Genomic DNA, 13245 nt, shown 5'->3' on the forward strand with positions numbered 1-13245 from the left:
GGCTTCCAGTGATAATTAAAAACAAGGAAGTATTCAATAGGATTAACAATAAAATCACACATACACAAGTTGCAGATTTCTCACTGTACATGTAATGTCAGATGAGCATTTGGGGTTTTTTCAGCAAACCTCTTATCCCAGTGTGTGTGCAATACTTTATCAGCCCAAGCCAAGACTGTTCTAGAATCTGCACTGGGCTGAACCTGGCTGCTCAAAGTCACCTGCATTACCATCCTCCACATGGCCAATACGCCAGGTGTCTCTTGGTGACATGGCAAAGGTGACACAGTGCAAAGGTGATCAGCCACTCTTGGTTTCTCCAGATAAGCAAAACACTCTTTAATAACTAGCTTCAAAGTGTAGCTGACTTAAAGTTGAAAAACAGCCAGAGCATAACAAAAGTAGTAATCACACTGCTGCCTGGTGCTGTATGAATTTGTGGCAAGTAAATTCGTAACACATTAGTCAGCTTCAAGATAAAAAACACATTAGTCAGCTTCAAGATAAAACAGAAATTTATTGGGACTCAAGAAACTGAAAGTAGTTCTTCCATACTAAATTACTGACCATTTGGCTCCCCTCACAACTTCCGCAAAAGGAAATTCCCACTTGCAAAATTAACATTTATTTGGGCTTTTTTGGCTGGACTGAACCGGGTTCTTGGCATAGCAGAGTGGTTCCTGCTTCATTCTGGATGTGAGCATCACACTCCAAACTCTCAGAGACTTACAAGGAACACTCATTTTCTCTAAACTCTTAGCAAAAGTATTTTTGTGATCTCTTCTCATATTCACTATAATTGAAGTCCTGCAGAGAACATTACAGAGCACAGTACCTGAGGCACAGCACATACATGGTGTTTTTTTTAACTGTACATACAGAGCACTAGTGGGAGCCACTGAAACATAAACCAAGTCCTAACATGTAAAGTAACCCCAGATTCCTACATTCAGCACAGAGAATTACGAATTCCTTGAAAAAAATTCAGTTCAGTCCCATTTAAAAATCAAGATGATCAATCAGGCAATTTTGAGTGAGCAGGTCTTTATTCAACCACCTACCACAGGCCATTAAAGGATATTTTGACAATACACCAACAAGCTGCAGCACAGAGACACCACAAAAGGCATTTAACTTGCTATTAGGATAAGCAGCTCCTACCAAAAAAATCAACTAAATAACTGTCAGCAGCCAGGCAGCTTGCTCAGAAAATCAAACAAGACGCTTATAAAGCTCTGCAGCTGCAAACCTCTAACACTTCACAGACTGGCAAGGTCTGTAAGAAGTCAGCTGCAAGAATGTGGAGCACAAAGTTGCATCTGACATCAAGCTACTGATGAGAATCACAAGCAAGCAGAAGAGGAAGACAGGCATGTTGCAAAACGCCAGTGGTGCTACAAAGGAGCAGGGGTCCTACCCCAGAATAGCAGAGAAGGAACTGTAAACTTTGTGTGTTAGAGGTACAGTCACGATAGCCAAAAGCAATTACAAACTCTGATGGTGTAACTGACAAGTGACTGAATGTGCAATTTGATCGTAGCACCAAATTGTTCCCTACTGAATTCACCCAGGCATTAGGAAACAGCAGGATTGTAAAATACTGCCTTTGGTCTAATGAAGAGATAGAAATGTCAACACCCATAAAACTGTGAACAGCTATGAAAGGCGCTAAGTCCCCACAGCTCCTACTGACTTCACATGGTACCAAGAACCTTCAGCTCCTCAAGGAAAACCCCAAACCCAGGAGTTCTAGAACATGAAGTCACTGACAAACCAAGCTTTATTGTGCAGTGGTTTTGTTCTACTGCAGTTCAGTGGCTGCTTTCCTTGTGGTCTCCCCAAATACTCATCCAACATCTTCAGTTCTGTACTGCAGTTAATGCTCCCTCCCTCACTTTCACTCCAAGGACAGTGGAACAAAGTGAGCAGTGCTCCTGCTCTCCTGCCCAAAGGGAATGGTAACATCATGTTACAACATCTCGACTTTGAACCTACAACCAGCAGGCTTCCTTAACAAGAAAAATGCCATAGAAAGAATTAAAACAACGACGACAACATAATACCCACCTCACTGAAAGTCCTGCTAATACAAATAATTGAAGAGGGTCCCCAGATAACTCTGTGGTGTGAACCTCATTTCAGGTCTTTCCAGTTTAACATTCCCATCTCATCACCCTACTGCCACCTGCACCAAATGATGACTTCAAACAAGCAAAAGCATTTCTATCCCTGGGCTCACTATCCCACTCAGAGAAAAATGAGCCTCTTCCCAAATGTCCACACAGGAGACATTCTCAGCAGCACCCAGCCTGCCCCACCACCGAGCTGTCCTCACCTTACCGCTTCTGGCTGAGGTAACTGAGTGACCATCTCTGCCACGTGCATGTATCCAGCACAAACCCCCATGCACACTGCACATCCCAAACACACCAGGCCATGAAGATACTGAGCTAAGCCCTCTTACCTGCAGCTGTCTGTATCATGGTGGACATCATATGGGGATGAACAAGAAAGGGAGGTGGCAATTTCTTCTGTCTCAACTGTACAGTAACAGCTCTGCAACCTTTTATAAGAAACATGAGAACAGCACTGAAGCTAATCCAAACACAAGGTACCACATACTAAGACACGGTAAAGAACACAACTTCACAAATAACAGTGTGCAAGGAGATGTCACCTGATTGTTTAAATAAGCCAGAAGTCCACCAATTATTTCAATAACAGCTGGTGGACAGACAGGGACTCAAGATATTCCCATCTGCAAAGGAGGACTGTCTCTTCACTGGTCCATACACATCCTGGAATCATGAGCAGCATCTGGTTCCTAAATCAGCACTTTCGGAAAATCCTGCCTTTAGAGCCTGGTCTAGTACTTGAAACCTGCAAAGCAGGTGGTCTGTCTGATAGAAATCATGATTGGCATCAGCAGCCAGTAAATATACCAGTTTTGAACCTGCTCTGCATTTGCAATTTTCATTTCTTTTCCAAAGAAAGGGTTTACTCCTGCTTGATGGCATAAAGATTAAAATATGCTTAATGCCATTTTCACCTCAGCATTTGCCACTCTTCTTTCTTAACCATAAGGATTCACTGTATATACAAATATTTACTTTGTTACTATGGATTCACTCAGATTTCTTTTGGTTTCAGTTATATGAGGAGATGGTAAGAAACTCTTGTATTTCCTAGACAACCTGAATTCAATTGAAATGCATAAAAGAGCATTTCAATATTGTTTTGTAAGAATTGAGACCTTACGAGCATTGCTCTTCTTCTGTGTGTTTATCAAAGCATTTAATATAATCAAAGCATTTAATTGGTTTATTTAACACAAGAGGTAACAAATTTACTCATTAGATGAGCAAACTACTTCTAGGCACCTAGAAGCTGATTTTACAAGGCTCTTAGATGCCAAAAATTGCAGGTAAATATTCAATGGTAATGATCTTATTCCACTGAGCTAAAAGGAAATTTGGCACCTAACCTGTCTAGGCACTTAGGATACTCAGCTTACCTGGTCTGCTAAATTACAAAGCATCTGTGAAAGACTGGCCATGACTCCTTCCTCCCTTGAGTTTTTATAGACCCATTCATTGTCTTTCTAATTTTGAACTAAGAGTGATTTCAACCCCCATTTCGTAGCCAGTGTCTCCATTTTGAAGGCTATATTAAAAATTTTTGCAGGTCACTTTGATTTGCTAGTTACTGAAGCCAAAAGGACAGGCACTGTGGCTGCCCCATCCTGGGAAGTGTTCAATCTCAGGTTGCACGGGGCTTGAAGAAACCTGGGATTGTTGGAGGTGTCCCTGCCTATGGCAGGGGGTTGGTACAAGATGTTCCTCAAGGTCTCCTAAGGCAAACCATTCTATGATGCTCTGATTTTAGGAACATGGTTGTGGAACAGAACATCCCAATGCCATCTGAGCTGGGATGAAGGAGGAGATAAGAGGACTGCCTACCTACAGAACAATGTTAGGACATGCCTGGCCCTACTTTGACAATTTAATCTCAGAATATTTTTGCATGCTTGTCATCCAGGTTTGTTTCAGTCACCAGCTCAGTAAAATGCAGTGTGCTAGTCTGATAGAGCACCAGGGGCAATCAAAGGAGCATTAAAACAGCTATGTCACATATGGCTCCTGAAATATCACACTGGTTCCTAATACCAGTAGAGTCTTGGAAAAGTTACTGCCAAATGTTAAAAATGCTGCCATTTCCTCAAGAATGGTTTTAACAACAGAGGTTTTTGGCTTTGTAAACTAAGCCTTCATTTTGATTTTATTTCTGATTTAAGATAAACCATCTCCCATCAGTTCCTTGTCCAGAAATCAAAAATGCAGGATGAGAAAATGAAGGAAAAATACAACTCACAATTTTTGTTCCTTTCCTGTGGCTACACTGGGGACTTCTTAACCTCTCCATGCTTTATGTGATCACATAAAATAACTCTCTGTGTAACAACTCAAAATGTTACAGGTCTACTGATGCTCTTGATTTTTATGATTTGGATGTAAAACACAAATGTAATTCTTAAAATGAGCAAAGAACCTAAATGCCATGTACATTTTAAAAAGTAACACCCCAAATTCCAGCTGCAAGCAGCTTTCCAAGGGGCAAAATTAAAAGCAATGAAGTCTGCTAACCATCAAAGGAGAGATTTTTTTATCACTATGCTAAACTGAGTCATTACTTCACTACACAGTGGTTATTTGGGCTACATCAGTAGGTATTTATTCAGTTTTTTAGTATGATAGCAATTACTAAAAATGAAATGTAAGAGAACTGTGTATGGTATATATCCTTTAATGCTGTACATGCGGTTGCCATTGCACTACACTCTTACACAAATGCTGGCTCCTCTGCAGTCTACGGAAATCTGGTTCTTCCGGGAATTCTTCCGGGACTCTGGTTCCTTACGGGAATCTGGTTTACGGGAATCTGGTTCCTTACGGGAATCTGGTTCTTTACGGGAATCTGGTTCTTTACGGGAATTTGGTTCCTTACGGCAGTCTGGTTCTTGCATCTGCTGGGCTAAGACAGGACTGTGTCCGCGGTTCGCAACCAGGATCTGATGGAATGTGCCCGTTCCTCTCCTGGGGGAGCACTCAGGGATGCTCATGTATGAGCACAGCTCCCACTCGGGGTTTGGGCTCTATCCCGGCGCTGTTTCGGGGATCCCCGCGATGGGTTTTCAGCGCCCACGTCCCGCTGCCCGGCGGCTCCATCTGGCGGCAGCCGCGCCTCGGGAGAGCCCGCAGCTCCTCATGGATCTGGGGAAAACCCGCAGCTCCTCATGGATCTGGGGAAAACCCGCAGCTCCTCATGGGTCTGGGGAGAGCCCGCAGCTCTGCACCTGCACCTCGGGAAGGGCCTCCTCAACACAAGCAGGGACAGCTTTGCTCCGGGTGCAGATCTTCGTGTGCTTTTTAATTCTAGGAGCTGATGAAGTGAGAGCAGTTCGAGGCAGTCCTGCTGCACATGCGATCCTGTCAATAATCTCACTGTATTCTCTCTATATTTAGGGACTGGAACATTTCTCTTAGGAGGACATGCTGAGGGAACTGGGCTTGCTCAGCCCAAAGAAGAGATGACTGAGAAGGGACCTCATCCCTGTCTGCCAGTGTCCAAAGGGAGGTGTCAGAGCATGGAGCAGGCTGTACTCCTGGGGCTCAGCAATGGGACAAGAGGAACAGGCAGGAACTGGTACCCAGAAGTTCCACCCAAACATGAGGAAGAACTTTGCTGTGCACTGAGCACTGAACAGCTGCCCACAGAGGGTGTGGAGGCTCCCTCACTGGGGATATTCCACAACAATGCTGGACACAATTCTGAGCTCTGGCATGGCCCTGCTGGAGCAGGGAGGTGGGACCAGATGACCCACTGTGTTTCCTTCCAACTTGACCCAGTCTGTGATTCCATATTTACTGCAGTGAGCTGGGCTCTTAATAAATACTAGATGTCATTGCTCTTCCCTCATCCCTTTTATCAGCATTGATTCACTATTTCATTTCCTGTATCAGGATGTTTTATATATTTTTCCTCTTCAGTTTACTAGGATCTCCATGCTTTTAAAAATCAAGATAAGACCACATTGCCTTTTACTCCCAAAAATCCTCATTATGTGTCAAAACCAGGCATCAGAAATCAACCACAGCAGTGGTGCACTGGCATTCTGGTCTGATGAGTCACTTGGCAGATTTCTGTCAAGAGCTTCCCTAACATACAGCAGAACCCAAAATGACTGCAAGCCCCCTCAGTCTGTCCTCAGCCTCATGTTTGCACAGCTTTTGACATACTAAGAGATAGGCCAAGGGGCACCATGAATTATTTCAGTTGGAGATGGGCTGTTGCTACCAAAACAATGATTCATTCTGGCTTTCAGCCTGTCCTTTACTACATCTTGAGAAAATGCTCATCAGAAGCAGGCTCAGTCTGCTGTCTGGAGAAACTGTCCAGAGACATGTGATCCAATTATCTGAAACACCTATTACCTTCACAGGAAACCCTGACAGATTTTTATTTTTTTCAAGATGAGACACTTAATCTTGTTGCACAGAAAAATGGTTGTTTCTCTACATTTTATTCTATGTTAGAGAATCCCAGAGAAAACATGAGGATTAGGCAACTGTATGCGACAGAATTAGTTTCATCAATTAGTATAATTTCATCAAGCTGCACCTTTTTTCCCCCTGAAATCTTAAATTTTTTTATTATGACAGTGGCAGGACAAAAAAATCATTCCAAGCTTGAGGTGTGCATGAAGTAATATTGATCTGTTGTCTAAGTTTAAAAAGCACCTAAAAATACTCTCAAGGTTTTCCTTTTGTGTCAATGCATTGCTTGGATATGGGGGAGGATGGTTGAATTTACAATGTTAGATCAAAGCAAAGAGAAGAGAGGAAAAAGGAAGAAATGTCATGTGTTCTCCAGAACATGTGGTGAGAGTGGAGAAGAAAGAGGATGGGAGATGTAACAAAGCAAGTTTCTAATCACATCCCAGTTTAGGAAGGTATGAGATTCCTGTCGTTTCCCCCCAAAGTCTGGAAAAGACTGTGCTGCAGTGATGAAAAGCTGCTTTGCTTATCCCTCTCCCTGATGTCTCGGGCTCCAGACAACTTCCATCTCTCCCTTGGTACTGTAATACCCTGGTATGTGTGCTCATGCAGGGGCACAGCAATCACAGCAGCTGTTCTGGAAGGGTCTGCCACTTCTGCTTCCTATTACAGTGATCATTTGAACCTTCCCTTCTCGACAACACAATAGTTAGAAAACTTTTGAGCTCCTCAGGATTGCCAGGAGAATGGTGAGCCTTCACACGATCAAACAAGGCACAACTCTATCAAAAAAGAAAATTAATATGAAAGTAATGTTATAGCATTTAAATCCCTCAACACTGCTACTTATTAAGGGAAATTTGCAACTGCAGAATGGCTTTTTAAAAGGAAGAAGAAAAGGCAACATTTCTAAGAGCAGGAACATAACTCCAATTGTCACCTATTAACACTCTTTACCCCTGAGCTGGAAGGTGTAAATAATACAGTAGAAATGACCGAATCACTGCAGGAAGACACAATAGCAGGTTACTGAGATCCACTACAAGCAAAGCATATGCTTGATGGCGAATCTTTTCCCCATTTCCTACATTAGATATTCATCGGGGTCTGACTTCTAATTGAATGCAAATAAAGAATAACAGGTTTTTGCATATGAAGCGAAGCTATAGAACATCTGCCTCTTCACAGCCTTTCAATGTACCTTATGTGATATTAAGCAAAGAAGAGGTTTGCCTCATCAGCTGGTAAGAAACGGCGAAGAACAGTGTGACAGAACTAAATCATTCCACTGCTGCTGTAAGAGGTGTCTCTTTGATCTCCCCATGTACTCCTAGGTGATAAAATGCCAAGTTAGGCAAAATCAGTTTCAATGCCAGAAAGATGGACTACTGGTACAGAAGGTCACAAAACACTATTAATTGCCTTATATCATCTCAGTCTTGAAAGATGATCCAAAAATATAGGCTGTGCTTTGGAACAGAGCACACATTGCTAGCTAGCACTATCCAGACAAGCTGCTAAAGGTATTTTAGGCATGCTCTTACCTGCAAATGGAATAACCTATCTCCTGCTCTTTTTTAGCCTCTTTTACAGTAGTCATTTATGCTGTTTTTTTACTTCCTCAGCAACCTAATTCACTAATTGTGTTTACTGGTATAGTCATTTTGTGACCTTTTCAGAAAAAAGCTACAGCAATCTCAATGTAAAAGTCAGTGTCCTGAAATTAGCTTACATGTTTATAGGTTATAGCGTGGACGAACACTGATGTGGAAATAAAAACCTGGTTAAAAAATAGCTACATAAAATACCAGAGAAGAGCTAGAAAGGTTCCCAGTGAGGAACCAAAAAAATCCCCATCTCCTACAGTCACTCTTTTGCAGAGTGTGTCTAAAATAGTGCACCTGATATTTTGTCAAAACTCTAATTAAAGGACATACGTGAAGTAGACAAAACGTCAAAATCAGATCTAAAATGGCTACTGTACATTCAGTTAAGGAACAATACATTTGAGTATCAAGGATGGATGACATTTGAAGGTGTCTGGAATAACATCAGCGATACATTTTCATGTTAGTTCTATTCTGTGGTGTGAGAGATGTGCAGTGGTGCTTCTGGAGTCTGGGCACAGTAAGTGTCCAGCTGTGTGTAATTCTGGCCCCCAACACACATAACTTTGGAGACATACTGTAAGGGCAAAGAAGCTGATTTCAGTCCCAAAGACGCTGATTTCAGAGCCAAGGGTCCTTGGCTGACTTGACTTCCAACCTTACACCCACTCCAGAGGTGCTGAATGGGTTTTCCAAAGGAACACAGAACCATTCTCTCCAGCATTCCTGGACAGAGTTCTGATAATGTGGCAGGCAGGAGGGGAAGTGGCAGGCAGCTGGGTAGTAGAGTGAAAGAGGCCAGCTTGTACAGATTACATTACCTGATTTTCTTTTATCATGGTAAGTTGGAGGCAAAAAGATGAAAAGGTGAAATTGAATCACTCTCTACAATGATGGACCAGATTTGAAGCTTCCAGAAGTCACTGCAAATTCTCAAATAAATTAAAATGGGATTTTCAGACTTACAGTTTAGCAGATTTTAACAGTCTCCTGGGTCACCCCTCAGTGTCACATGCAAGCACCAAGGTGTCACCTTTTGGGATCACATAATGCCTATGTATCTGCAACAGGGTTCTCTGAAGACCTAAGCTAAATGAGGACTAGAGCAGTGTTTATATAACATTGATATTGTCCTCCAACATGAGCTAGACTTTGGAAACAAAATGAACTGGAAACTTTGCAAACTACAAAGGGACCTTTTGCTGGCTTTCTGCAGCCCTCATTTTGGGAGCCACTGCTTTAAGAATGTCACAAATGACTGTGCCAGGAGTAAAATGATGCAATGCAAAATGAGTAATGGCATAATTTGTAAAAAATGGCTAATGCTGACTGGCTTTATGAACAACAGTGTGTGTATACCCAAGGCAAGTGCCACTGGAGGAGAGGGCACTGCTCAGGCAGGTGACTGAATGCTGGAAAGGGAAACAACTGGCCAGCTCTTTCTCTACAATAAGTTCTAGGAAATTCTTTATTCTTCCCTAAGCAGACAAGCATTAAGTTTTCAAAGTCTGTTGGAAAGACTCACCGCAGGATGTGCCAATTCAATCAATGCCATGGAAGAATAAAAGGCCAAGACACTGCTGCAGTTAGAATAAACAACTGTCCTAAATTTCTGACAAACAGCAGCTGTGTCTCTTTGCTAGTATTTGAGATGAGTATAAAATGTTGTTAGGGTACACATCCACAGCCAGCATCAGCTGATATTCCCATCATGCCTCAGAAGTGACGAAAGGAAATACTGAGTCCAAACCTGAGAACAGAATCTCACAAAAGCAAGAAATTATGAAATCTACTGAAGAGATTTTCTTCAGAAAGATCACAGGTCCATGCTTTAGTCATGGCCCGTTCCTTTGGCAGCAGGTTCACTGTGAGCTAAGTGATTTCTTTCACGTAAGCTGCTCACGACGACGACAGAAACCTCCAGGATTACAGTGCACAAACAATGGGAGAAAAGCTGCTTCCAATAATACACCCAGACAATGGAGTTGCCATTATGGTGGCAATGCAAAATACAGACGGGATTTAAATGAAACGGGTGATATCTGTATACTTTGGAGGGCTCACGTGTGCCAAATTTGGCAGCATGAGTGTTCATGTTGCATGTTGCTCCACCCCTTGAACAATGAGGCTAAACCCCATATGTGCAGGAGTTGGTAGAGCACAAGCAGTTTTGCTAATCATGCTGCATGCCAAAGCAAAAAGACAAAGGAAACTAGTAATGCTTAGACTAGCATTGGGGAAATAATTAAGCATGAATGAAATATTGTATGTGGATTTGAAATGAATGTTCTAGGAAACAATTGTGCTGTTTCAGTTGTGCTGCTTTTCCCCCTAAGTTTCACAAAGTAATTTGCATGTCATTTAAATAAATACCATAAATTATTGCGAACTTTTTGTTTTTATTTACATAAAACAAAATACTCATTTCCATTATTGTTCGGATTACCTGACAGGAGTGAAATGCAGAGGTCTGAGAGGAACCCTGTCTCTCCCTAAAGTGTTACAGATTTCTCATGCATGAGAGAACCAGAAAGCAGGACCCCATATTCAGCTTTGCCTGACATAGACAAGCAATGCTCTGTACATGAAACAGAGATATGGGATCAGATCTTCCAGCTGAGCCAAGCTGGAGCTCATATTGCTTTCACTTTCTTTCAGTGTCATCCACATGTCACCTATTTGATTTCACCTCTGATAAATATTTGCCATCCTTCTTGACTATTTAATTACACTTCTTTGTCAGATTCCTTCTCAAACCTGCTTTCTCCTCTCACCCCATCATGAGGTCAACAGCAGCCAATTCAGAACTCTTGACAGTCCATGTGTTTAGATAAATCAGAAGAAAATAAATGGCTGAAATATAGAAATCCAGGAAAAACTGAGTGGATGATAGCCTAAAAAGTTAGGAAGGTGCCCACAGCTCTGCAGGATCTATATAGATATAGAGACTGATGGCCACTCAAAACTAAATAAAGGTACCACCACCTGAAAAACCAAGTGACCTGACATCCTGCAAAAGGAGGAATTTAATACATAGCATAAATTTTAATGTTCTAAATAAGCAAGTAAATGATCATAAGAGAGTAAATAAGAGAGTAAATGATAATTCATGCTTCTGACCTATGAAATGTGCCTGCAGGTTTCCTCCACAATGCTTTTATTTATATCTAGTTGCTCTCTCTAGTCTAAATGGGAACCCAAGAGATACTTCTCACTCTTCTCACATAACCTTGGGCTGCTTTTCCCCATGTTGTTAAACCTGTCAAACATTATAAATTGCAAGCCAGATGAACTCATTATACAGATGTTCTTTTCACAGAGGACTAGCCTGTAGTCTCAGTTTCTAAGGCTGTTTTTTGCTTTATAAACCCACTTCCTATCCTGGATAAAAAGGCATTTAGGCATTTACTTCCCTGGACTTTTCGTATTAGAGTCCTAAGATGTGCTTCACCACAAAGGAAATAAAATTCACTGGGTGTAACTTCATGATTTCCAAATATCACTAGGGTGTGCTGTAGATCATGAAATTTCAGTACGGCACCGTTAACAGGGAAAAATCTAGCCACTATAATAAATATTTTAAATTAATTACAAACACAGAACCAGCTCTCCACTGACTTGATTTTCTCTTAAAACAACATACACACTCAAGAGAGGTAATGTAACATCTAAACAATTTAAAACATTTTTGTACACAGGCTTGGTCAGCACTCTAGCAGAAAACTAGACTTAGGCAGATAATCACACACCTAAACTGCAAGTAGGTAACTAAAATTCAAGCATGCAGTCTGGTGGGAATTAAAAAACGGGACAGGAACCAATAAACATAACAAACCAGGTAACAAGCAATAACACTGTTGAAAACTTTCACAGAAAAAAAAAAAAAAAAAAAAAACAAAAGAAAGAAAAAAGAGTCTATGTAAGCCACCAAAACTCACAAAGGTACTGCAGAGTGAGAGGATGAATTGTAGTTATTTATACAAATTAATTAATATAAACAATGGTGCTGAAATTCCCAGTGAGGATAACAGTAGGACTGAACCAAATTCATCATGGGAGACTGCACCTCTTGGGTGTCAGCTCTGAGTAAATGAGGAGGAGGAGGCTGCAGCTTTGGGAGGAAGGAAAGCATCAGCTCCCAGCTCTGGGCTTCCACCCACTTCCAGCCCCTGCAGGAGCTGGGAACACTTGTTACAAACTACACCCAGCAGCTGCTCAGCACCTGGGACAAAGCACCTGCCTACTCTTGCACCTCTTACCTTTAGCCTGGGAAAGAAACACCCTGGCACCTCATCCTTCAGCCCCCACCAGCTCCAAGTGGAATGGTGGTGAGACCATGAACCCAGCACAGTGAGGATGCTGAACCACAAGAGTTTTTAAGCACAGCTAACTTCAAGCATATATATACACCAAAACCCCACAGACTCAAATCCAAATTTAAAAAGAGGCACCTATTGAAACATGAACAAAACCTTAACTAGTTTACTGCTGAGACCCCAACTGCCAAGACACATCCAGAATGCCATAGTCAGTGGTAAGAGCAAACAGAATTATCAAGTGATGCTTTCAAGCTCCATGAAGGGAGTTTGGGAATCTTACACCATGAACCACATATTCATTATTATAACAAATTGTATTACTATTTGTAGCATCTAGGGAACCCCAATCAGGGCTCTATTGTGTGACAGACTGTACAAGCACAGAAAAATAGGATGGCTTTTATAATGAGTACATCACAAGCCCCACTGCCATAATTAACATTGATTAGCATCGATGCAAACAGCATGGGAAGACAAAGATTGAGCCAGTTTGGAAGCTGAGGTACTCTCTCACCCTTTAAGGTGGCTCCTTTGGTTCCCAACTGCAGAACAGAGGGGAGGCTGTTTCAGTGGGGAAGGCTGCAGTCCCAGGAGCACATTCTAGGACATGGGATTCAAAGAGGCATCTTTGTCTCTTACTAATCCACTATCACAGGCAAAACCACATGGCAGCACCATCATTAATTCTGATTAGAAAGGAGAGTTCACAACATCTGATCTACTCCGTGTACTAGAAGAGACCCCCAAAAGCCAAATTCACTTAAA

The 13245-nt window shown here is 41.9% G+C and overlaps 1 protein-coding gene across 1 annotated transcript in view; it reads right to left on the bottom strand.

Moving 5' to 3' along the window:
* The window catches only part of C12H19orf12 (chromosome 12 C19orf12 homolog), a 347603-nt gene that overhangs the window by 22116 nt on the left and 312242 nt on the right, over positions 1 to 13245 (bottom strand). The gene's annotated exons all lie outside the window — the stretch shown is intronic.

This window comes from Sylvia atricapilla, chromosome 12 (assembly GCF_009819655.1).
Source record: "Sylvia atricapilla isolate bSylAtr1 chromosome 12, bSylAtr1.pri, whole genome shotgun sequence".
NCBI lineage: Eukaryota > Metazoa > Chordata > Aves > Passeriformes > Sylviidae > Sylvia > Sylvia atricapilla.